The sequence below is a fragment of the Hippocampus comes genome, unplaced genomic scaffold (genome assembly GCF_001891065.2).
Source record: "Hippocampus comes isolate QL1 unplaced genomic scaffold, H_comes_QL1_v1.1 scaffold1, whole genome shotgun sequence".
Lineage (NCBI taxonomy): Eukaryota > Metazoa > Chordata > Actinopteri > Syngnathiformes > Syngnathidae > Hippocampus > Hippocampus comes.
This window is the reverse complement of record NW_017805010.1, coordinates 785504-813158: the sequence shown is the minus strand read 5'-3', so window position 1 is coordinate 813158 and position 27655 is coordinate 785504. Positions and strand designations below refer to the sequence as shown.

Sequence of the window (27655 nt, the reverse complement as noted above, 5' to 3'; positions counted from 1 at the left end):
ACACACACACACAAACACACACACAAACACACACACACACACACACACACACACACACTTTTTTCCCCTACTCTATATCCCCTCTGTTCACTCGAAATTAACTTTCACTAAGACAGTATTGACATGTAATTGTGTTAACTTTGCAAAACTATCAATTTGTTGTCGTTTTCAGCATGGATCACGCTGATATTAGATTTCATTTAAAGGGAGAGTTTGTGGTTGTAAAAGAAAAATACATTTTTTGGTCATATTTCTGTGACCTCACAGTCGAAAATAATTCAAATGAATATTTGGCCCCATCTCATGCCTCTTAATTATAATTATAATTTTGTTGTAATAATTATTTTGAAACCCATAGCGCCTTGACAATAGTAACTTAGGAGAGACTGTCCAGTATAGAAAGTGTGACGGAGACTGAGGGGTGTTGCCTGTGTTCCTTGGCCGGCTTTACTTACTCCCCGTTAACAGAAGTGAAAATGAAGGAATTGCCATGCTAGCCATGTAGCATGTGTGGCTAACATCAGCTCGTGCACATTCTAGTCAAACTCGAGAGGCGGAGAGTGAAATATGGCGACAAGCGATTTAGAAAATTCACTCTGATGGTCGTGTACTGTTCAGTGAGGTGTGTTCACTGGCGGAGTGCGCTCTGATGCCATTAAGTGACGAGCACAGCCAGCAACGGTGCACAATGTCCCCAGTCGGAGCGTCAAGTGCATGCACCAAACTTAACTTCTGTACAATAGAACCTGGAAGTTCAAACAAATCATTTAAGTATGCCAGCCCTACCCTCGATTTGTTTGGAGTTTTGGAGCAAAGCTTCCCTTTGATAATAATTGGAACAGATCTTAAACCTTAAAGTGTCCTATTGTCCTCATTTTCGTCTTCGTGTTACTTTAGCTGACGTTTGTATCGGTTGATCATGATTAAAACAGCTGTTCCCATTGTACTATGACCCCTGCATAGTTCCAGCAAGGCAAACAGACTTCAATTCAATTCAAAATCACATTTTCAATCATAGCATTTATTTGAAAAACATATTTTTGGATTGAATCCATACTTCAGAGGACTTCTTGAATCGGCAAGTTAAAGGAAGCCATATTTCGGACTTTTCAAGATTTCCCTTCAAACTTAATAACGCTTCGTCATGAAGAAAGGAGTTTTAAATGTCTTCAGTATCATCGTAGAAAGGGTTCTGTCAGTCGTCATCTGTACCTGTGGGTAAAAAACAAAAAACAAAAAAGGACGTTTCGCTTTTCTCACAGAAGCTTCGTCAGCGGTAGACAACCCTGAAGTCTCCGTGAAGACTCCGGGAAATTGCTCTGCGCTAAAAAGCTGAGCGTGGCCTATTTGAGGACTGGGTGGGGATGGTTAGTCACGCCCCTATGGTGAATATATAGGCCACGCTCAGCTTTTTAGCGCAGAGTAATTTCCCGGAGTCTTCCTGGAGACTTCAGGGTTGTCTACCGCTGACAAAGCTTCTGTGAGAGAAGCGAAACATCCTTTTTTGTTTTTTGTTTTTTACCCACAGGTACAGATGACGACTGACAGAACCCTTTCTACGATGGAACTTTCCTGTACGACGGAGAGCCTCCACAAGTGTCTTCAGTATCGAATTCATATGAAACAATTTCATGACTGTAACTTTGAGGTGTCAGCATTTATGATTGCAAAATACCCAAATGTACCTTACCTACTACACTCAACAAAAATGAAATATTGGCGTAAGCTATTATGTGTCTTGTTGGTTTGTCAAAATTCACAATTGGAAGACATTTACACAGCGTGGATGAAGGGTATTTTTTTCAAGATAAATAAGGCCATTCTTTTGTGAATTCAATGACAGGATAAGACTTTATAAGGGTTTTTTGTTTGGTAGGTGTCCATTTCAGCATGTACCGTGCCGACAGCTATTATAGGCACAAGCTCACCCGGGCCCCTAATGAGAATAAGCGATTTTGAAAATGGTTGGATGGATAATTTGCTTGGTTTAGTCACTGATGGCGTTGTGGTTCTCAAGCCTGACATCGGAGGTCTATATTTCATTGAATGTTAATGTGAAAGTTTTTCTGTCTCTAATTACAGGCTGCGATTGACTGACAACCAGTCCAGATCCCTAATGGACTAATTTACCTTTCATCCAAACTCAGTGAGGAAAGACCCGAGTTCCATCCCCTGTACGGATTCAGTCCACTACGAATGTGTAGCTGATTTGGCATAAGTGGAGCACCTTGGATGTAACAGATGCTGATTTACTGAAGGTGTTTCCAGAAAAATAATCGGAGTTTCGTCTGACTTTCATCTCCAACTTTGTTTTTGTGAGTCCACGGGTTTCTGTGTTAGTTTCCCGAATGCAGATGACTGCAAAGTGTAATCAGCGGGAGGATGTCACAGCTCTCAATTTACCCAGCTGATGAAATTTGTCTTTGGTAAAATGGATTCAAAGGTTTATTTTTTGTGACAGGTAATCAGTAACATTAATTTCGGTCTTTCTTTTTAGGAGGCGGGGGAGAAGTCACATGCTCTATTTTTACTCCCAAGTTCTCCAGCTCTGTTCGGGGGCAGCTAGAAAGAACTTCAAGGGCGACAGTAAAAATATTTTAAATGCAAATAACTTGCAGGAGGATGATTCACAGCACTTCACTCTTTCCACATTTTATGTTACAGCCACATTCCAAAAGAGGGTCGATTCATTTCTTTTCCTCAAAATTCTCACACACAACACCCCATAATGTCGATATTGAAGAATTTTATTTATTTATTTTATTTAAGCAGCCCGATGGTCCAGTGGTTAGCGCGTCGACCTCACAGTGCAGAGGTACCGGGTTCAATTCCAGCTCCAACCTCCCTGTGTGGAGTTTGCATGTTCTCCCCGGGTCTGTGTGGGTTTTCTCCGGGTACTCCGGTTTCCTCCCACATTCCAAAAACATGCATGGCAGGCTGATTAAACTCTCAAAATTGTCCCACGGTGTGATTGTGAGCATGGATGGATTATTCATCTCTGTGTGCCCTGCGATTAACTGGCAACCAGTTCAGGGTGTCCCCCGCCTACTACCCGAAGACATCTGGGATAGGCTCCAGCACCCCCCGCAACCCTTGTGAGGATAAGCAGATCGGACAGCGTCTACTCAAGATGATGTCACGTCATTGCCACACGTAATAATAGCCTAGTAACGTCTGATTGAATTTCGATTGTCACTATAAACGTCCAAGTTATGCTTCATGTTTCAAGTGGTATTAACTCATGCCAAGAATGTGAAAGGATTGTCAAATCTGGATTTTTATTTTAAAAATTTCCCTGATAGGCCCTTGTGTCCCGTAGGCCCCTTTGCTTCAGCCCAGGTAAACCCGTTGGTAAAGGCAGCCCTGCCACTGAATTCAATCTTTGCCTCATCAGAGGATTTTCTTTCTCGTGGTCAGAGAGTCCATCAGGTGCCTTTTTCCAAACTCCAGGTGGGCTGCCACATGTCGTTTCCTAAGGACAGGATTCTGTCTGGCCATTTTACCGTGATGGCCTGATTGGTGGAGTACTGCAGAGATGGTTGTGCTTTTGGAAAGTTCTCCTTTCTCCGCGGAGGACCGTTCAATCTCTGGTAGAGTGACCATTAAGGGTACTGAGCTTGTTGGAACCTTCAAGGCAGCAGTTTTTTTTCTGTACGCTTCCCCAGATTTGTCCCTTGAGACAATCCTGTCTCTGGGGTCTACAGACAATTCCTTTGACTTCATGCTTGCTTTGTGCTTTGACATGTCAACTATGGGACCATATATAGAGAGGTGTGTGTGCCTTTCCAAATCATGTCCCATCAACTGATACCACAGGTGGATTCCTATTAGGCTTTAGGAACCTCTCAAGGGTGATCAGTGGAAACACGATACCCCTGAGCTCAATTTTTCTTCCCGTGCTTGCGTGAGTTTTCTCCGGGTCCTCCGGTGTTTTGCCACATTCCAAACGCATGCGTGGTAGGGCGATTGAAGACTCAAAATTGTGCAGTCTATCTTTAGCCCGGAGTCATTTGGGAGAGACTCCTGCTCCCCGACTTGGCTGCAGTGCGCCTTGATCTCTGCCTTGCTGTGTGATTTTTCTTTATTTTTTGGTCTTAGTGTGGCTTCGGATAGGATTGTCTGAGAGGTGGAGTACAGTCACGATCGGACAGCTGGTCGAAAATCCTGCGATCAAGCATGTGATCATACGGTGAACAACAGGCTTTGCAAATGTTAAATGAATGGCGACTTCGAGACGTCTTTCAGCAGCTGTCCTCTAAATTGAATTGTTGAGAAGAGTGATGAGCTATTTCTTTGTGTGTCTGCAGAGGAGAACACCTTCTCTCCTCACCCGCTGTTCGTTGTGCTTTCAAAAAGTCAATTTTTCTGAAATGGAGAAAGGCAGGCTCATTTTAAGATTGATGGCCATGGATCTTTGAAATCTCATTAAAGATAGTGAATGGATTCTGGGGGCCCCGGGGGCACAAAAAATGTTGTAGCTATAAAATAGCCCCACACCACCTACCCTCAGAAAACATTCAAGTTAAAAAATAAAAATACAAAAAACAACAAAACAAAACAAAAAAGAATTGTGAAGTTTATTTCTCACAGAAGCTCGGTTGAAAGTAACCCAAGTTCATACATGTTTATTCTTATTTTAAAAATAAATGTTGTTGCATTTTCAGTCATCCCCCACCCAAAACAAATCAGAGAACATCATAGGATTAAACCTCGTGGGTATCTTATGATTTCTGCTGGGTATATTTTATTTCATTTTTTCTTTCCAGGTGGGGGCGGCTCGGTGGTTGACTGGTTAGCATGTCGGCCTCACAGTGAGGAGGTGCAGGGTTCGATTCCGGCTCTGGCCTTCCTGTGTGGAGTTTGCATGTTCTCCCTGTGCCTGGGTGGGTTTTCTACGGGCATTCCGGTTTCCTCACACATTCCAAAACATGCATGGCGGGTTAATGGAACACTCGAAATTGTCTGGAGGTGTGAGTATGACCGCGAATAGTTGCTCGTCTCTTTGTGCCCAACGATTGGCTGGCCACCGGTTCAGGTTGTCCCCCACCTACTGCCCAAAGACAGCCGGGATAGGCTCCAGCATGCCCTGCGACCCTTGTGAGGATAAGCGGATCAGAAATTTGTCAATCTGTGTGATTACTTGATTATTCGATGAAATCACGGATAGGATTACGATTCGATTCAGAAAGGACACATGATGGGTGGGCGGGCCTTCCATAGACCCAATTAATTGTACACAAGCAATTAAAAAGTCACAATGCAAATGTCCCCTTTAACATTTTGCAATTGTTTTAAAGCAGCGGATTTAGATCTACAGTGAAAAAAAAAAAGTCGAAAGGCTGTTACAAACCAAGCCGACGGTTAACCGGCGTGGTGGTGTCCTCTTGTTATCATGGACAAAGTGGTCTAAAATTTTTGTCAGAATAGCCACTTTGCGGTAACCTCTGGCTGACTGTTGCTTCCAGCTGAGATTTACCAGTAATTGCAAGGAGCGGTTCAAATGAGGAACTAATAACCAGATCATGAGGCTTTGGACAAAGGATGCTTTGTCGCATTTGTCTCAAGAAATGACTTTGAACAAAGCTTGTTGTCTGGATGGATGTGAAATGAATCTTTTTTAGCCCCGTTTCGAACATGTTGCCCTTGATAGGAGATGTCATCCTCTTCAGCCTTTAATGCCACTCATATTATCTTTTTAGAAGTTTGCCCCTGGGAGTTAATGAGGAAACAATCGACTGTACGGGACTAATTTGTTTGCCTCGTCTGCCTTGGTCCTTGCATCTACCGTAGTTATTTCTTTGCCTTTCTTCAAAATAATCTTTTTTTTTTTCTTCAGAATCATTTAAAATCATGTCTACATGTCCATTTGGTTATTTAAAGAAAAGGTTCGGGGGGGGGGGGGTCACCAGTGTCGTTTTCTTTACAGCAAGGGACATGTGCTTTTGCTTTGCAGTAAGCATGATTTTAAATTTTTTTTTTTTTTTATCCTCTCTCGCACTCTCATCCGATATCAATGGCAAATTCTAAGAATTATTTCTGTGGTTGTAAACCTTAATGTTGTCCCTCTGAAGACTACAGCGTGTGTGTGTGTGTGTGTGTGTGTGTGTGTGTGTGTGTGTGTGTGTGTGTGTGTGTGTGTGTGTGTTTGTGTGTGTGCGGTTAAAAAATAAGAAATTAGCATGTCCCTTTTTTCCACATTATTTCAAATCAACCATGCCCTTCTCAAAATATCCAGACGCTTGTCTTCGTATTTGGGAAGTGACTGATAATTTTTTTCCCCCACTGCTGGTGATGTCAGGGATTAAAATGATTAAAATAATAAATGAATGAATAAAATATAGATCAAGGGTGTTTCTAGATCTCTTGGGGGCTCGAGGCCAGAGGGAACGTGGAAGCGTGCTCTCCAAAGATTTAATATGGCTGGCGTCTGGTGGAATTCTTGGACCTCCAAAATCATCACTTTTCGGGAGACCCCCACAAACGCCATGTTTGTTCACCCATCACATTACATCGTCAAAGAGAGCAATTAAGCGCCTTACATTGGTCAATAAATTGTGAAAAATCTGTTCACAATTCTCGTCAGGAAAGAAGGCCCTTTTTAGTGCAATGCATTTGCATTTCATCTTTGAGTTGTTTGGTTTTAAACTTATATTTAAGTAGTTTTTTTTTGTTTGACAGATATGTGCAATAGATTTTACATTTGAAATGATTAATTCTTTGACATATAACAGTTATTTATTTTCCTTCATTTTAGGGCGTGTTATAGTGGTTTATAATATGACATGATTTTTTTTTTAATAAAAAAAAATCTCATTTTTTGATGAACACTCAGACCTACTATGCTACTGTATTTTAATCATTGTCATTATGTTGGTACTTGGGAGAGCAGACTTTTTTGGGTGATATTTGCTGTAAACGGTTTGAGAATCACCGCTCTCTTAGAATTGGTGATTCCCCCCCTGCCACATCCCCCAACAACAATATGTTTTTGATTTAGCTAAAATTTGATGTTTGGAAACAGCCTACGCCATCTTACATAATTATTGCACCACACTTCAAGCGCCTTAATCTTCCACTGCTGTTGTTGATGCTTGCGACTGATTTTCTTTCATGTCATCACATTCACGACTCATCTGCATTCGGTGCACCCCCCCCACCCCCCTCACCACGTTCATTTCGCTCCTCATCACCTCCTTTCTTATTCTCCTGTCAGATGATCTCTGAGGGCCGTTTGATCCCCATTCACATGCCCTGGCAGCCCTTTTTATTATTCCTTCTTTTTTATTTACATGTCTGACATGTCTTCCTCTGCTGATCTCTTCTTTCATTTCTTTTTTTTTATTTCCTGACACATTTGATCAACCTATACACCTTTAAGTTTCAGTGATCTCCCTGTCAACAAATAGGGCTTTTTAAAGTCTTGTTAGGTCTTTTTTTTTTCATACATAAAATTGTTGAACAAAGGTAGGAATGTACTGCTTAGGTTTCCCCAATCAACGGCTACTTCCCGTCGATAATTTGGTACCATGTCGAAGAGAAAAAAAAACCCGTCTATTTAAACATTATTTCATTTAGCTACAGATTATTTTGTTTCAAAAAATGATCACTTTGAGTTCCCAAAGTTACACTGCTAAAATAATCGAAATTGAATAAGGACGGAGAGGTTCTTGAAAACGTATTACCGAGAATACGAGCGCCCCGAGATTTTCGAGATATGTGGGCTGATTTTTTGCATTGACTTGCGAGCAAAAATCTGGCAAAGGCGCGAAGCTCCACAAATTTCCACATGATGCCAAGAGACAGAAACTCTGTGTACAAAAAGTGCGCCAGATGCATATTTGGAAACCAAATACCAACACCTTTCTTTGTGATGTAAGTCTATTTTCCCAGAAGTAAGGAATAAACAATGAATAAAACTCAATAGACAAGTTAGTTTGGCCACAACGCATTTTGTTCGATTGTCCTTCGAGCACCACATAATCCCCTCGTGTCAGGCTTTGCAGCAGTCTCTTTTATGTTTGTCCATCTATCAAGCTCAGGTCGGTGTGGCAAAACAAAACAAAAGAAAAAAAGCGAATGGCTAGTTCTTAGGTATTTCTTGCTGAATGAAGTCGAGAGGAAGTCTGGAGGCACTGACAAAATTGAAGGAATTTGTTCCGGGCTGCTTGACGTATTGTTCTGAGCTTACCATCAACATGGCACGCAAAGCAAAGAACGCATTTCAAACGAGGAGGGGAGAAAGGACTACCTGGTTGGTGTGTAGTTAGCCGGCTGGTCAAATAGACCTGCGACCTGCCGATCCCTCAGTGTCATTCCATACCCGACAAACCTCTGAGAAAATTCTTTATTGCGTGGCTGTACATGTGTGTGAAAAATGCCAATCGAACTTTCATAAGCTGAGGTAAAAGCAGACGGCCTACTTGGCAGAAAATCAATGGCAATGAGATCTTCGGTTAAAAAGGTGAAGTGGTGAGGGCACAGTGAAAATTTGAAATGAGAAGTCACAAAATTGAGACGGAATCAAGTGTGGCAAAGGCATACCAATTTTGTTACAATGTGTTTGTTGCTTCAAGAGATTTTTGGAATCGGAAAAGTAAGTCAACCAGCGGCAAGGTCGGCAACCCGTCCTATCTATAGCAATTTTCAAATTGAAACTGATTATTTTAAATGGAGGAAAGAAACATGCATCGATAATGTCACAAAGGGTGCGTCACACTGACCGGGCTACAATACGGCGCCTGCTGAGCGAATTGGCTCTGTATTATACTGCCCCCCGGTGTCCAGGTTGCACTGACCGGAAGGAATCTCAATAAATCAACTATGATGCGCAACTGCTTTGTTCTTTCGATTGTATTTTATGACTATGTGTTCTGATTTGAACAGTGGGCTATTTTTTTTAATTGACAAACATATTACATTTTTTTTCCAAAAGGCTGGAACCAATTAATACCATTTACATTCATTTTAATGGGGAACCATTATTTTGAGATCTGATTTTGAGTTATCAAGCTCATATCTCAAGGCACAACGCTATTTCTCAAAAGGTTGCAGTACGTTTGTAAAAACAACACCAGTCAAAAAGTTTTTACTATTTTGTTTTTCATCAGTGAAAAACTACTAAATTAACTTTTTGCGGTGATTTGAAACTGCTCTTCTTTTCCCCCCAAGCACAAGTTTTCATAGTAGTAATAATATTAATAATAAGAAGAAAAGAGAAAGAAGAATATAGTAAGATATTAAGTAATAAGCATGAACTAAAGGTTAGGTTCAAAAACAGCTGGAATTTTGTCATTTCATGTCATAGTTATAAATTACAATACATGGTAAAATCACGCAAGCTTTTTTATGTCACATTTAAAAAGAAGAAATTGAAATATATCAAAAATCCTGAGGTATTAGAAAAAAAGTCGACTTTTTTTTTCAATCATCACACACACGAAATGATCTCTGATTAAAATTACCGGTAGCTGTTGACGAGTAATTCAAGACAAAAATGGCAGGTTTTAAACATTGCCCGCTCGTGTGCGCATCTTCTCCTGAAGGATCACATCATTATTTTTGACCAAAGCCTCTTTTGTCTTCTTGTCTCTCTCAAAGGTGAGCGCACGCTGTTTATTTCCTCGTCTTGTTGTCTACGGTCATTATCTCACTAATCTGTCTCCTCACACCCGTCAGTTTGCTTTGAAGCTTTTTGATCCTTCTCTGTCCTCATGGTCTATATTTCTACTTTAGTTCTTGTTCCCCCCCTGCTTTGTGTATCATTGACAATTCTCTCTTTCTCTCCTTGCTTTCCATCACACCTCTCCTCATTCACATGCGCACACACACACACACACACACACACACACACACACACACACACACACACACACACACACACACACACTGTACTCTCCTCATTCATATTCCACCTGTGTCAGTCTCCTTGAGGTTGTCAGGGTGAATCAAATCCTCCTTCAAATTCATCTTTTATTGGTCGTTTTACGCAACTATGGTATTCGGGTTCTCTTCTTCTCTGACTTTGGGCACCAACGTGATGTTCCTTTGAATGTGTTGTTGATGCAGGCGTGCATATTTTGTAAAAATAGTAAAATAGTCTGTTCGTGCACGTTACCAAGACATGACATAAAATTGCATTAGGTGTCTGACGACGTTTCCCAAAGGCATCTCTTTATAAGGAGATGCCACAGCAGACGGGGCCAAGGTGACGTGTGAGGGAAAGAGAAAAAAAAAACAGAAGGAGAATTACATCTATTTTGTGCAGAGGGCAATCAAGGATGCTTGCGGTTTTAAATGTGCTGTCACTGTGGTTTCGGGTTTTTTTTTTTTGGTTTTTTTTTGCCATTAATAAGCCCATAGTTTAAGAAAGTTTGGCAGCTTCCTTGGTATTTTGCGCAATAATCTTTAAAATTGTGAATGATATCAACTACAAGACTACAATAGTTGTGGTCAAAGATATCAATACGTGTTGGTTGCCCTGAGTTTTATTTTGTACATTTATTATTTATTTGATTTGTTAACATCATAGTTATGGTTCTGCTCAAAATCCATACACAATAGTGCCTTGAAACACGAGTGACCCACCGTATACATTTTTCAAATGTTTTTTTCTTGGACTAGCGAGCGCCACTTTGATATACAAATGTGTGACGACAGTGTCAGATTTGATTAATAATTAATCACAATTTTCAAAAACGGTGGTTTCAATCTGTTTATTTACACTCTGTTTGTTTACTGTCAAAGTAAACATAAAACAAAGTACGTTGCATGTTATATATTTAAAACAGCTACAGGCTTAACCTTTCGTTCTGGCCATCACTGTTCCCGTCAGTCAACACGCAGCCGAATGAAAAAAAAAGATTCAAATTAAAACAACACACACACGTACACACACGGCGCGGTGATTGGTGATACAACAGTGGTCCCCAACCACCAGTCCGTGGACCAGTACCGGGCCGCACAGCGACAGACCAAGATCTTTTTGTTGTTGTTGTTGGGTTTTTTTTTTTTGTTTTATTTTATTTTTTTAGGTGAGCATCAGTTAACCCCCACTAGCACCCCACCCACCCCATTGGCGAACTTCCAAAGGGCAATATAAATAGGGCTAGGCGATTATATGATTAAGAATTGTGATATTGTGTGACCAACGGCAAGCTGTGAACATAATTACGACGTCAAATGCGGCGGAAATATGCATGATTCTAGCCAACATTGGTTTGGAAGTTGAAATCAACAGAATCCGCCAGTGAATGAAAGAAGAAGCAGTAAACAGAAAGTAATACTCGCAAATTGATGTACAGCTAAATGAGCAGCTGACGGGCAGCCGTGACTTCCAAAGATCATGCTATTTTGACAAGAGAAGTTCTTTTCTTTTGTACACATACAACACTCGCATTTTTTTTTTCTGTTCACAAGAAGCGCAGACACTTCGCATTGAGTGCATGCTGTACAACAGGGGGCTGTTTTCAAAGGCATTCACGAAGGCCTAGCACTTTGTTTGTCCCCTTACATGTAAATAAAAATGTGCAGACATGGTCTATTGTACCTTTTCTATCCCAAAACAGTATTTATTTGTATCTAGTTGTTCAATTGTGAGTGGCCCGGTGTTCCAGTGGTTAGCGCGTCGATCTCACAATGCAGAGGTCGTGGGTTCGATCCCGGCCCGGCCTTCCTGTGTGGTGTTTACATGTTCTCCCCGTGCCTGCATGGGTTTTCTCCGGGTGCTCCTGTTTCCTCCCACATTCCAAAAACATACATGTGATTGAACACTCTAAATTGTCACTAGGTGTGTGTGTGTGTGAACGCGGATGGTTGTTCGTCTCTGTGTGCCCTGCGATTGGCTGGCAACCGGTTCAGGGTGTCCCCCGCCTACTGACCGAAGAAGGCTGAGATAGGCTCCAGCACCCTCCACGACCCTTGTGAAGATAAAGCGGATCGGAAAATGGATGGTTGAGGGTATATTACAAAAAATTGTACTTTGGACTATAAAAATTGACCCCAACAGTCCCCTTTTTTTCTGACAGTGTACTCTGACAGCTCCCATGCTCTTTTAAAATTTGGATGGTTGGAAGTAGGCATGATTCAGTTCAAGTGAAGGGAGTTTTAAAATGAGTAAATGTGTGTGGACTAGGATACGACTCCCGCCTGTTCTGTCTCTAACAGGCCGCTTCGTCTCCCGGTGAGAGCTGACCTTTCTCTTGAAGGAGAGTGAGAGAGAGAGAGACGGCCAGCTAACGAAACGGGAGAGGGAACGACGTGTGGAAATGGGTCAATGACAACTTACCGGAACAGAAAGATGAGTCTGTAGGTGCATGTGAAGATGGGTTGTGTTAACGGCAGGTGGGTGACTTGGAGCATGAGCGTGTCTATTGCTTGCACGGGGAATGCCTGATATCAGGCTCACTGATAATTGCGAGTGAGAAAAATATGCGTGTGTGTGTGTGTGTGTGTGTGTGTGTGTGTGTGTGTGTGTGTGTGTGTGTGTGTGTGTAGGACTGATGTATATAATGATATAGTATTTGCAGACCCATGTCTTCATGTGGTAATGTGGTAACCATGACAACTCCGTGCGAGAGGCTGTCTCTGTCCATTATGACATTCGTGTTACTTGCACACACACACACACACACACACACACACACACACACACACACACACACACACACACACACACACACACACACGCTGCATTCAGCCAACATACTCATACTCTTAGTGAGTGTGGCTGGTAAACACACAAACACACAGTTGCTCCTGGTTACACAAACCATGCATTTACATGGAAATACTGACACAATGCCGAACGGCAGGTGTGTGGCCCTCCACGTCTCAAGAGGGAAAAACATGACCAGCTCAGCACGCACACACCCACACACACACCCACACACACACACACACACACACACACACACACACACACACACACACACACACACACACACACACACAAAACTGAAGCACGCACATTCAAGTGAAGAGGGGAGAAAAGCTATCAACACTGTCTGAGAAGACGGTTGTATAATTGCAGAGCAGAAAGTCTTGGTTCATCAACATTTTGATTGAATTTCTTTCTGATTTTCAAAACATTGCCTGCACAGTAAACTTTTAGGATGGCGACAATTTGACGTCGCAACTGATTATTTGTATTTCTATGGGCAAAATCTGGGTCGCCTAAGGTTGAGGAAAACATTGTATTCCAACTCAAACAAGCCCATTGTATTAGATTCGAATGTCTACACTGGCGTTATATTCACATGCAGTGAATTGCAAAGTGCGGATTTGTAAAAGGTGTTAAATGGCAGAAAGACTGCAAAATCCATCAGGCACAGCGACAGACCCAGACAAAAAGTTAATTACCGACCGTAGAATCGAGCGTTTGTGGGGGATGTGGAACGTGAATCAAAGGAAAACAAAAGCTTGAACATCTCAGATTGATGATATCGAACAGACGAGGAAAACTGCAAAGATTTTTTTTCTTTCCCCTGCTGTGATGACATTGAGTTAGTCGGGCTTCCATATACGATCCATCACCACAATTGTGTGTGTGTGTGTGTGTGTGTGTGTGTGTGTGTGTGTGTGTGTGTGTGTGTGTGTGTGTGTGTGTGTGTGTGTGTGTGCGTGTAATACTACGAGAATGTTCATGAGAACGTGAACAAGGCTGTGCAAGAGTGAATCATTCCCCGAACGGACCACCTTGGCAGCGTGATATCAGATGCATTATTTGATGATTGGATCGCTTGCTACAAAAGCTGATAGATCACTGCCTGAAATGGATTTCTGTCTGGATGTGACACACACACACACACGAACACACACGCTCACAGCGTCGATGAGACAGACAGCCAGGAGAAACTAATTACAAGTTCACAGGCTGTCTGAGAAGCGAACCACAATGAAAACACCTGAAGGACTGGCAGGCTGGCAAGCGGAGACAAAATAAATTGGGAAATTAATGTTCCATTATTGGGCCAAGAGTGTGTGTGCGCTGCTGGAATTTTCAAAGATGGATGATTTGATTGCCTGTTGGGGGGAGTCGGGGAGGGGTCACGGGTCTGTCATTTCCAGGGGCAGTGAACATTGAACAGTGTCAAAGGGTTAACATCCGTGTCATAAAACACCAAATTATAACCTGCAACAAGCTCATTTTGGCTCTCTAAATAGGCTAAAGAGGCAAAGAATTTATTCATTCGATGTAAATGGCATGAAATGTCGCAGGATCCTCATGTATACTTTCATTTCGATTCTAATCACTACTACACTCGATTACCCGTTAACTGATGTAAGACAATAAACGTGTTGAACTATTTGCAAGGGGCTCAGCCAAGTGGTTCCTAACCAAAGTGGTAATGTCAGAGAAATTATCCGATTTCACGGTCGCTGTCTGAAAGTGCTTCGTCGAAATATGCCTTTGATCGGCTATCTATGCCAGCGATGTATAGTGGACAATTAAATACTTTTCCCTCAGATGGCTGAAGGTGCAATCAACCTGCTTAGCCACTTCCATCCCTCCATCCATGTTCCGATTCGCTTTATCCTCGAGCAACGCTTCAAAGAGTCCACAGCAGATCATATGCCTCTTTTTGGTCAGTTTATGGAACATGTTCAATACGAGAGTGCAAAAATGGATTCCTTTTTCGTTCTCATAACTCATTTCTTGGATGGAGATATTTTCTTTTTTTCCCCTCAGTTGCTTAGTATTGACTTATCAGAACAAACAAACTTTTGCTTTGGCTGTCGACAATGGAGACATTTTTTTAAGTTCCAGTCTCCAGGTTAAAAAAAAACAAAACAAAACAAAAAAAAACCCAAAAAACAATATATTTCTTCATCTGCCGTGTACAGCGGTGACACTAGCGGTCGTGGCAATGTTGTTTCTGCTGTGTGTGTGTGTGTGTGTGTGTGTGTGTGTGTGCGCGTGTGTGTGTGTGTGTGTGTGTGTGTGTGTGTGCGCGTGTGTGTGTGTGTGTGTGTGTGTGTGTGTGTGCGCGTGTGTGTGTGTGTGTGTGTGTGTGTGTGTGTGTTTCAGGGTTAGGGCGGGGTGCTGGGTGTTACCTCTCTGTCAGAACTCCTCTGTCACACTTGGTAATGATCAAAGCTCTCACGGGGACCCCCTACCATACACACTCACACAAGCAGCCAACTGGACGAGTATTGCTCAGCCATGCATCCCTCGCTCCACACGGCTCATGCGGGATCTCGCTCGCTCTCACACGTTACACGGTGCACATTACTGCTTGGTGGCTCCCATCCCACCCTCCGCTTCTTCCCCACTCGTATATACTCCAGGCTAGGGTTGTCGAACTATTTTTAAATCGAGTTGGAAACGTCCTGATGTTGGTGTTTATTCTAAACAATGTGCTTGGGTCGCACAATTGTTTGCTTGTGCACGTCTCAATGACATAAATTACAACAACATTTACATTAAATAGCCAAATAAAATACTCGAATGGGTGTGCAGACGTTCTGACATTTAATTCTTGGGCCTTCTGTTGTTTTTATCGGTTGGCTAAATTGGCAAGCTGTTCCGTGTGCGGTGCCGACTCAAATCAAATTTATTTCGCACTGATACTGTCCCGCAGCTGAGGAGACATCGCAGTTTCTCTTCTTTAAGCAACACTGTCATTAACTGTCTGCCATTTTTTGGAACTTATTCCAGGCGGCTCACAGTGCGGAGGTGCAGGGTTCGATTCCGGGTCTGGCATTCCTGTGTGGAGTTTCTCCCCCGTGCCCGAGTGGGTTTTCTCCGGGTGCTCCGGTTTCCTCCCACATTCCAAAAACACACATGGCAGGTTAATGGAACACTTGAAATTGTCCCAAAGTGTGAATGTGAGCACGGATGGTTGTTCGTCTTTGTGTGCCCTGCGATTGGTCGGCAACCAGTTCAGGGTGTCCCTTGGCTACTGCCCAAAGACGGCTGCAATCGGGTCTGGCATGCCAAACGACCCTTGTGAGGATAAGCGGATCAGCAAATGGATGGATGGATGGAAAATGAAGGCAACTGGAAACTTTTGTACAGCCATATACTTTTTATCGCTCTATATATTTTGAAGAGTTTTATGGTGGTCAGGAGTCTACAAAATTATTGCAGTGTTAAAAATCTGTTTGTCTGTGTCTCAGAAGAACTTCTAAAATGTATGTGTAATCGACAAGTTAATTGGAGAGACTCTTCACTTGTCTTTGTACAAAATTAGGCTCGAAGTCAAGTTTTTTTTTGATTGGAAATGAGGAGTTGATTGAATGTGGAGCAAAACAATTATCATTACATTATTTCCTTAGTACCGCTGCAGATCCACAGTTTCTTCTTGGGTATCTGAGAGCAGAATAACTTTTTCTATGGACTGATGTTGTCGTCAATCATATTCCAAGAAAGAAGCAAACTGTTGAGAAGAATTTTGCTCATTCAGCCTCATTCTATTTGTGAAGATGTTGTCACGATGGATGACTCTTCCATATACTTACAAAAAAAAAAAATAATTTGAGAAAAGTTAAGGAAACTTGATGCTGACAATGCTGTCCTGTTCAATCAGCAGCGGGTGTCTCGGGATGGGAGCCATAACAAAGAAAGAGCTAAAAGAAACATATAGTTGGCAGAGGAAGAACTGAGGGGGGGCTTTCACAAAGTCACGTGAATGCCACTCACGTTGAACCGTCTATTCAAGCTCCGATACGAGATGCCGACACTCACAATGTTTATATTAACAGTTTAAACCCGAGATATACAGCACCTCAGTCAATGTTTCCTGAAGACTTTATCATCATTTCAAACTCATCTTACACCCCTACCATAAAAATAAATGGTTGCAAATGATTTGACTTGTGGGGGCGGGGAGAAAAAATGTACCAGAAGCGTGAAGATTTGGTGCAATCTCTAAAGAAACGTTTTTGATTCAGTGATACGTACTCTAATAACTTCCACCACTGCTTCACGGACCGCGACAGATCTTCCATTATGCTGCTGTTTGGTGTCAAGGTGACGCGGCTATCCGCTGGTGGCTAATGCAAACCGCTCATCCGGTAACGTGGCGCTTTAGTGGGAGCGGGGTGATTTGGCGCCATTGAAGGTCATTACTGAGAGCGCAAAAATATAATGGATCGGCGCGGATGGGTGTTTTTCAGGAATTTCTTTCCTTCGAAAAAAATTCAGGCTGTTCCTGAATGCGGAAACACAAATATACTCAATATACTCAACACGGACCCGTGAATGAAGATACCGAGCAAACGAGCCTTTCACAAAGTAATAACTAACAATAAATAGGATTTTAGAATGAAACGTAATGCGCTGTAATTACGGTAATAGAAAATGGACGTGCATAACGTTGTCTGCTTTTAAAAGACAGTGGTGCCTTGAGAATTGAGCAATGAAAATTGTCACTCACAAGGCACCATGATATCATAATGTGTATTTTGTGTTTGTGTTAAATCCTGTTACAAAGAAGCTCAGATACAGTCGTTCTCCGAATTTGTTTCCATGACAGCCTGCCATGATTTTTAAAAAAAATCTGTTCCAGGCACAAATTGTCATCGTCATCATAATTTTATGAAGTCTACAGGCTATGTCTCATTATAACATTCTTCACTTTGCAAGTGTAAAAACACATCTGTATAAAGTGAATGGAAATATTCAAAATAAAAATACAGGCAGCATCTTACGTAATACGTCGTCCTTTTTAAGTATTCTTAACAGCCAATTCAGACACATGAATATTAAGTTCCGGCTTTATGGTCGTCATCATATTTTTCCTGTTCTCGTCGGTGGGGGCGTCACACGGAAAGACAAAATGCCAAAGTAAAAGAAAACCACAAATTTCGACTAGAGATGTTCACTGAGCTGTAATCTCTCAAGATAAAATAACATCTCACATCAACACGAAATTGTACGACTTAGGAAGCATTCGACGTTGGACAGTTCCACTTTTATGTGCTTGCTATTGCGCTGTCTTCTTGCCAGCCCTCAACATCTGTCCTTGCCTCCTCTGTGCTTCACCTACCGCATTTGGTTTGATTAATTTTTCACCGTTCTTGAATATTTTGCATCTCAGCATGAAACTCAGCCTCCAAACCGTCTTCAGAGGCAGATGCTTTATCATCGCTTTTCCAAAGGCATTGAAAGATTCATCACATACCACCAAGTCTTTCTCAGGGTTTTTCTTTTTCTTTTTTTTTTTTTTTTTGGTGAAGTGGAGATATCCGTGGAAAAGTCAATGAAGTTTGAATTGTTTCGACCGCTGTTCGCCGAGCCATTTATCCCCACGCTGCGCTTGTGATGAGCCACTGATTCATGATTCATGTCTCCTTCCCATGTAAAGGAGAGCATGCCTCTCGTCTCATCTGCTCTCCAACCTACATCCCCTCCTCCAAGCAACAGTCCACGGCACACAGAGACAGAAAATGGAGCACGGAGACACCACGGCCCAGCGTGAGACAGGAAACAAATGGGGCTTCCTGGCGCTTTTAATGTGTCAGTGCCGAAGCGGCGTGTGTGTTCATGGTTCCCAACTACGGTTGTTGACCCAGAAATGGAGAAATGTTTCACTACTTTACTAACAATTTGCCCCGCAATTACTTGTTCACTCTTCTGGCAGATTCGGCGCCTTGCCTGCAATGGTTAGTTACCATAGCAGTACAATCTATGCAAATCGTTGCGCAGTCGATGAAGTGAAACATCTGCATACCGAATATACATATTGAATGGATAAGTGGTGCTCGTATTTCATCTCTTCACTCGAATCCCTTCAAGATATGAAATCCATTGTATTCTTATATAAATGAACATTTTAGATTGATTGTCAAGTTGTTGACAGGTGTGTGGGGTGCATTTATTGACGCCACTTTATTTCTATGGAAATATACTTTTCATGTTGCTCCTCTGCTCAAAATATTATTTTATGCGTGATATAAAGGAGGATCAAAACGGTCCCTTGCACACTGAGCAATTTTCTCCAGGATGTAAGTGCGACTTCTAAAATGTTTTAGTTGTAGCGTTCAGCCAGGTTGTCACATAAAAATAACATGACTGTAATCTGTGCACCCGTCATCTCTCTGAATTTCTGGAGGGAGAGAATTTAAAGCTCATTGTGTGCTAAATCTATTTTTGCTGCACTTTTTCAGACAGCGGAAATCGGTGCATCCCTCTGCCCGGAGGCACTGCCAACCCACCTGAAGGAATCTCATTAGAGGCGGTTTCAGCTGAACTTGGCTAATGTCTGACAGTCGACATGCTGTTTCAGAGGCTTTTCCACGCTGTTGATTTGAAGGGAGCTGCTGTGTGGTTAAAAAGAGGATAAGTATGGATTTTAGACTCAACAAAAATGTCATTGTCTCCAAAAAGCTAAGCTTTTTACGCCCATTAACCGAGACAAAAGGTGAAAATGTAAAGTGCCCACATCAGCTATAATGAGCTGCAAGCGCATGCTCCGCGGCAGGCGCAGGAGCCCGCACTGCTATAACTTGGTTACTGCACTATAGCTGGATGAGGCTGACAAAGCATATAGAGACAGACAGCGCAGACACACCGGGGATAAAGAGAGAGGACAATTAAAAAAAAAAAAAAAAACGACGAGTATTCATCGGCTTGAAATCGCCTCTCTCAGCTCTCTGGCTGGAGAACAAGCAGGGGTCCACAATGGCCAGCAGATTCCCTTGGATTTGGAACACAAAGGCTGGGCAGCCGTCCACCCAATAACCCTGAAAATGCCATCCTCACCTAGCCGCATGCACTCCATCCACACCGCCAATCATCCAATGAACTTGCTATCATAACAGTTTTTACAACCTGGAGTGAGTAAAAAAAAGTACGATTTTCTGAGGAGGTCACCTGCAAAAGCTTCACTTGTGACTCTGTCGAGGATTTTCTTTGCAGTGTTTCTGTTTGTTAGTCGTGTTGGCGGTCAAACCGATGGCCGCAGGAGTAAGACATGGTGCAGATCGCAGGTTCTCGGTTTTAATCACGACTGTCTTTCTTGTGTGAAGTTTGCAAGTTCTCCCTGTGCTTGTGTGGCTTTTCTTCGGGTATCCCAGCTTCCTTCGTGGTTGGATGAGAAGTGTTAGTAATTTTGCTGGCGGTTGACAGACAATCGGGGTGTCATTCTCCTAAGAGTAATCTGCTTTATAACCAGACATTTTCCTCTGTCAATCTTTTGTCAAAAACACGCAACAGCACCTCACTGTTAGAAAACCTTTCCTAAGAAGTCATTTTTAAATGAGAATGAAATGGTTTAGAATCAGTCACAGATATCACTCATTCTCACACTACTAAAATTAGGGTGAGGTTAAGTTTGGACATTGCACTGCGATTGGCTGGCATCCGGTTCAGGGTGTCCCGCGCCTACTGCCTGAAGACGGCTGGTATAGGCTCCAGTACCCCCCGCGCCCCTTGTGAGGATAAAGCGGGTCGGAAAATGGATAGATGGATAAGTGAGGACATGAAATCATTTTGAAGAACATAAAATTGTCAGTGACCTCACTATCCATCCATCCATCCATTTTCCACCGCTTATCCGGGGTCGGGTCGCGGGGGCAGCAGCTTTAGGACGGAAGCCCAGACTTCCCTCTCCCCAACCACTTCTTCGAGCTCTTCCTGGCGGATCCCGAGACCTCACTATTACTACAAAAACCCATGAATAACACGGACCTGTCTATAATATGTCCCGCAACCAAACACAAAGATACAACTGGTTCATGAAACAAATTTGAAGCTTCATTTTCCCATCACTATTAATTGCCTTGGACTAAAATATATCACGGGAATTGCCGTCAGGCTGTTTTGGCTAATACAAGACTAGACATAAAGATGGGAATACCAAATATTTATCCAACTTTCCCCATCAATACATCGAAATGGGCTGTCGAAGGTACACTTTAACCGGCTATTTTTTCCCCCCTTGGCACTCGGCTTTAGAAGCACAACAAGGTACACAATTTAAGTAAAATACAAGAAACGTCAAGTTAAGCTCAAGTCTACCTGCATAAAGTGTAGGAAAATACCAAAAGAAAGAAAACTCCACCCATAAGTTCGACCCTGCTTTGCGCAAAAACAAAAATAGGGCCAGTGGACTAAGCAGAGCACTAGCACTGACCCATTTCAAGTCCACTGAAGAAACTCTTTAAGTTTGTCACATCCAGGTGTTTAGCACACTTGATTTTGATAAGATCATTAGGTAGCTCACAGACAATTAAACAATAAGGTAATTAAACTGGATTAATGTCTAACGTCCCAGGTTATGCTGGTGCCTGAAGCAAAGGTACGGAGATGGCAGCAGGTGGCTGAGTGCTGCTGCTTTGCCAAGCTATAACGATTATCTCTAAGTATGTGTGTGAGTGTGTGCGTGTCAGGGTGTCGCAGACTGATTCTCATCACTCTGATTGTTCCACTTGTGTTTGCCGTGACTGATAGTAATTGCAACAGCATTTGGCTCCAGTGCAAATGGAAGGGGGATGAGCCGTCAGCGGTCACTGAGGGCGTTTGGCCATTGAAGGATCTTTAATACAGCATGATGTGCAGTTGGAAAGTCATGAATGTTTTTTTTTTTTCATGATTCGCCTGGAAAAGGACCGTGAAAACTTCCACGAAAAACATTATTCATGGTCTTGAATATTGCGACAGGTTTACAACAGTTTTTTTTTTTTTGGGGGGGGGAGGTTATAGTGCTTTCTGTACTTTTTTATTTTTACATAGTTGAATCAGTACCTCTACCTTGACCACAGGCATTTTTTTTTCTTTTCTACACAGATATCTGGACTTGTACTTAATCACACTATCTGAGAGTACTTTTGCATTCCCTCGACCAATCATAAAAAAAAAACAAAAAAAAAAAACAACAACAACAACGACAACACAATTGTGTGCAATTAAAGGCCTCCCACATAGCAGACACCTCCACTTCCACTAAATTAAAAGGAACGTGGGGACTTGTTTGTCACCCTGAAAATAGAGGTGCTCTGTATAAAAATGCTATCATTCCTACATGAAGGTGAAAGGCTTATTTTTGTTGACACCTAATCAATTTTAGATAAAGATTTACACTTCAGGGTGGGCCAGTGGCCGGCTAGTTAGCACGTCGACCTCACACTGCAGAGGTGCAGGGTTCGAATCCAGCTCTGGCCTTTTTGTGTGGAGTTTGCATGTTCTCCCTGTGCGTGCGTGCGTGGGTTTTCTCCGGGTGCTCTGGTTTCCTCCCACATTCCAAAAACATGCACTGTGGCTCCTGCGATTGGATGGCAACCGGTTCAGGGTGTCCCCCGCTTGCTGCCCGAAGACAGCCGGGATAGGCTCCAGCGACCCTTGTGAGGCTAAAGCGGATCGGAAAATGGATGGATCTATACTTCAATCATATTTTGACTGTTTTATTTTCGATTCACTGTGGAGGCATATAAAAGAAAACCGCTCAACAAAAGTCAAATGCTGTGAATAGTTCTGGGCCGAAGTGGTTGGTAGTTTTTGAATGGCTTCAGTGCTAAACATAACTTGCTTGAGCACGGATGCTCATTTTCACTCAGATTTTATAGACTCCCATTTCATGCAGCTCCAAATTTGAAGCAGTGCCACACTCACTCCTGCATTCGGAAATGTCACAAGATTGATTTTAACTGTGGTATTATCAGTCAAAAGAGTGAAATGACACAAGCTGTTCATCGACATTTTTTTAACAACCAGTCCCAACTTTTTTTTTTTTTTAATTATTCTTTTCAAGGTCCTATAAATACAGAGGGGCCTTTCAGTTTCTCATTCATAAGAGTTGAGGAAGCACGCAAAGGATCAGCGGCTCAGCAGAGCCACAAATTTAAAAATCTGATTTTCTGCTCTGGTGTAAACGTAGTCAGCGACTCACGGTGAATGAGCTTGAGAGCTAGATCCCGTTTCTAAACACTTTCTGGGCACCTGACCAATGCTATCAAAGAAAAAAAGCATCTTAATTCCCATGGCATGTTTATTGATCATAACACTGCCTTTTGATATGTGCTGCTGGAAGGAGCACTCTGCCTGAATATCAATGAAGTCCCACTGACAGGCAGATAAAGTGGGAATATTGCCAAGGCCTTGTTTGTGTTGCAGATTTTTTATTACAGCCTTTTTGCTTGTGTTCTGTTTTGTCTCGCCCCATTCATTACATGCTGTTTTATTTTTTTTTCCTTGCCAATTTGTCACAACCAATTCTCTCAGTCCCGTAATATTTTTGTGTATAATCACAGTCAGCCAGAGACGTCAACCCCTTTTTTCTCCTTGTGCTATACTTCTAAATGCTTCCAGTGTAGCACTGAGGCCTGTTGTTCCCGTGCAGGATGATTTTGGAAGCACACAAAGGAACTCTAGTATGGAAATGTCTTAGTCGAAGTGGCCACCTTGAAACTGTCTTTCTTGTTTCACAAAATGAATGCACAAACTTGACAGTGAAACTGAAAGCAATTTAGATACAGGTATGTCACATGCAATGTACAGTGTATATAATTTGTCCCTCATTGAATTGAGAAACAACCGATAACATTCATGAAATATAGATGAGTAAAAATTGAAAATGATTATCGAAAAATGGTTTCAGTGTGACTTCGGCATTTGCTACCGCTCGCCATGCAATTCGAAACGCAGATACAACATGAGAGGAGTTGATACTTAAAACCTGACAACATTTAAGCCACTAATTGTACTACTATTGTAATACATAAATCATTTTGATCTCACAAACAAATACAATTTGCAAAAAAGGAGAAATTAACATATTACTAGTTTCCAAATTATGTCTTTTATTGCAGCTCTGTTTATACATCCAATCTGCGATTCACAATACCGTCCAGCTCTTTCACTACGGCGTTTTGTTTTTCCTTTCTCAGTGGCAGAATCATACATATTCTGATATTGTGCCCAAAGGAAAATGAAGCAATGGCTTGGATAAGTTGTATATATTATTTCTGGCTGATGTATGGCTGGCGGTGTTGCAAATGGTGGCTGTTCAAGGTTTCCCAGGGGATGAATTTATAAATGATAGTGTTTTGGATGAAAAATGTTCATGCTGTAAATTTCTGGTTCCCAAAGGACTTGCTGGTGATGCTGTCAATTAAGTGAAGAAAAAAAATATATAAGAGGAAAGAAACCCTATTTTGAAAAGTAATGTTTTCTGCCAAGGAAGAGCAATATCGTGAGCAAGGGATTATTCTTCCATTGTATTTTATATGGTAATTCACTATGCCTCCCTTTCATTGCTGTGCCACTTCCAACGGGTACGTGAGTTTAAAAAAAAATGTAATAAATATGATAATAATGCATTCATTTTTTTTTTTTTACAAGGATTCTGAGCATTCAATCCACACTGTTGTAATGATTATGGATCAAATATGATGACATCCACCACACTCGAGCTCAGAATTTGTCCGCACCTTGATCAAATTCATCAAAATTGCGTTACACACTCCGCGGCAATAGTTCAGGCAGGCCTAAAGTTCAGACAACTTCCTGCTACCAATTTGTCAGGTGCAGTTGAAAGGACCCACCCATCAAGGCACAGACATGAACCAAATTCCCAAACGGTCAAATTGAGGCTTGTACCGGGACGAAAATCAAGATTTGCCAGTTTTTACCCTCGAACGCAGCTGCGCAAACAACAAATGCTGGCGAGAGCCCAACGTTGCAAGGCAAGCATTTAGGATCAACCCGCTGGCCCATAAAGCTGGTAGTGAACCTACAATTTCTCAGTACGTACATATGCCTGAGAAGTAACGAGGTTCCATCTTTAAATCTCGACACGCTTTGCGTGTTCTCTCCATGCTTGTGTTAATTTTCTCCAGCGGTTTCCTCCCATAATCCATAAACATACATTTTTTACATACATGTTAGGTTCATTGCCTGCAGTTCTGACTCCAAGTGTGAACGTTTTTCTCTGTTTGCCCCGCCTTTGGCTGAAACAAGTTTAGGGCGTATCCCTCATCTTGCCCAATCACCCCAGGATAGGCTCCAGTTCACCTGCGACCACAACGATAACAAATGTGATAGAACAGGTTGATGGATGCTTTGAAAAATCTGTTCTGCACACAATAGATTGCCAATGCGCCCATTCCACAAGCAGTATGAAAGTACTACACCGAAGATACTATATTTTACATGTGGTATCAATTTCAAGTTATTGCTGTCATGCATGAATTTTTAAAAACAAAGCATTTTTTGCTAATCGGGTTCATGCAAAATCCTACTAAATTATTTAGGGGGTGGTGAGGGGGGATCAGTAGTGAGTGAGTCAGTTGGAAATTTTGCTGGTGGGGTCGCAGTACAGTTGCTGAAATACCAACACATCATTCCTGTTTGACATTAAAAGTCCTGTCTTAGTGGGGTAAATATATACATCCATTTTCTGATCCGCTTGTCCTTACATGGGTCGCGGGACGTCCTGGGGCCTATCCCAGCTGTCTTCGGGCAATAGGCGGGGGACACCCTGAACTGGTTGCCAGCCAATCGCAGGGCACACAGAAACAAACAACCATCCACACTTATACCCACACCTAGGGACAATTTCGAGTGTTTCATCAATATTATTAATGTATATATATATATATATATATAAATAAAAGTAGGTCTAGAGTTCTAGACCATGTCCCACATCCTCACATCTTCACATCCCCACGATTCATTCTACTACAGTTAATGCGGTGTGTCCTTGCTTAGACCTCACTGAGCCTGAAATTGAATATCTGTCAACCCCTGTGGCTGCCAGAGTTTTAACTGCGTTTGAGTCTCAGACTGATTGACATCAAAGTCTTTTTCAACGCTTGCACAGATTGATGTCGTTTGCCATTACTTGTCAGTTACCGGGACGTGAAGGAAGAAATACTAAGCAGGCTTTCAGTCATAACCTCTACAATTCACACACACTGTCTTTACATGTAAACAAATAAAGAAACGTTTGCCATATATGCATGTGCTTGCTGTGCACTCCGCTGAGATTTCCAACTGGACACTAAACATGTATCTTCATTTAAATGTAAATCAGCCATCACAAGGCATCTTTGTCGTGTCTGTAATTGCCCAGCTATTATGTCTATTATATCAGTATGGCCACCACCTTTCTTGCCCCACACATGCTTACGTTATATCAGTAATTCCCACCCACTGCGTTAGACCATCATGTGTGTTGTAGGAAATTATCTGATTTCTCTCTATTGGTTTGAAAATGATGTTTTCCAACAAATCATGTATCTCTGTTCATCTAACGATGCCAATGGCACATTGTGAAAGGTAGAACAATTAAATCTGCTTTCACCAGATAGCAGCAGGTGTCATTTGCGTCAAATGTGTAGCTCATAAGGTGTTTTTGCAGTCATCAAGCTAATCTGCGACTGGCCAAGCTATAGAAAATAGCACTTGAGGCCAAGGCTTTTAATGAACAAACTGACAGCCAACGAGGCCCGTGACTTAAGTGTTAAACTGTCCAAATGTTAAATGCGTCGGACCTCCTGCTCCTTTTTCCCAACTGGCTTCTCCATGGTTATCAACCTGCCTGCGTGAGCACGGCGCCAGAGAAGAACAAGACATGCTGGGCTGCTGACTGAGAGCACAAAACGTGTGCGTGTGTGCGCGCGCGCGTGCGGGCGTGCGTGCGTGCGTGTGTGTGCGTGTGTGTGTGTGTGTGTGTGTGCGTTTGTTTCACACTTGTTCCAAAAGGCTGAAACATTGCATGAGCTGATATGATAAATCATATTCTCATTTTAGGTGCTGAGGAAAGCGATGGTGTCTGTTAAAAGACTCACAGACTCTCACCCTTTGTGCCCACATTGTCCCGCAAGAATTTGGGAGCAAATTGTACAAAAGATTAAGCTCGATTGCATTTGAAATGGACTAAATGGGACCTTGGCAGAAACACACAGTGTGTTCCTTGAGCCATATAATGTATTTCTTCAGCTCAGCGATATAGACTTAAAATAAAATTACAGATTTTTATCCCCCACCCCCACATATTTTTCCCCATTATTTATAGAAAACACAATGTTCTACTTTGAGTTTTTACTTCAGGGATTTGCTTTATTTCTCCTGATGCCAAACATGCTTTGAAACGGTTTGGTTCTTTTTTTTTTTTTCTAGCAAGGAGCAAATATTGTTTCTTTACAGAAAATAAGGACGTAAGTGTGTTCTCATGGGGGGATGGGGGAGGGGTCCCTTTTGTCAAAGCTTGTACAGAACTACGAGTCCACGGCTGTTAACAAATTAACATAATAAATATTCACCATTCATTTTACATTATAAATCTTGCCTGGTGCATCTTTGTAGTCAAAGAATAACACGGTAAGATGTGAAGTCTTTTCTCATGTAGTGTGACACATGTACTTGGAAGCACCTACCTTGGGTCAAAAGTTTCCAACATGTCCATAAATCATTTCATTTGCAACATATACTGTAAACGGCCACCGCATTTTTGACAACATTCCACATGACTGACTCGGTGATTGCGTACAACAGAACTACTTTCTTGTCATTTCTCACATGTCACGTTTTGGAAAAATAGCCACTTGAGAGGTCGCATAAGTTGGTCAAAAATAGTGACCATATTTGTTTGCAACACTAAATGTGTTTTTGTAAACCGGCTCCTCTCTGTTTGTAGCCATGTCATGTATGAAAGCAATGCAGGTCAGATTGATTTGAAAGTAGATTTAAAAAAAATATCCTGATAAGTAAATTCGG

General features: G+C 42.0%; 1 long non-coding RNA gene across 3 annotated transcripts in view; it reads left to right on the top strand.

Moving 5' to 3' along the window:
* LOC109511827 (uncharacterized) overlaps positions 1-27655 on the top strand; it is a 55473-nt gene that overhangs the window by 23774 nt on the left and 4044 nt on the right. The window contains exons 4-5 of one of the 3 annotated variants that reach the window (XR_002167398.1): positions 18306-18784; positions 24683-24694. The exons of 1 other annotated variant lie outside the window; for it this stretch is intronic. This is a non-coding gene — a long non-coding RNA (uncharacterized LOC109511827). Of the gene's footprint in view, positions 1-18305; positions 18785-24460; positions 24725-27655 lie in introns of those variants that run through there. One more of the 3 variants, XR_002167400.1, reaches the window with a different exon arrangement.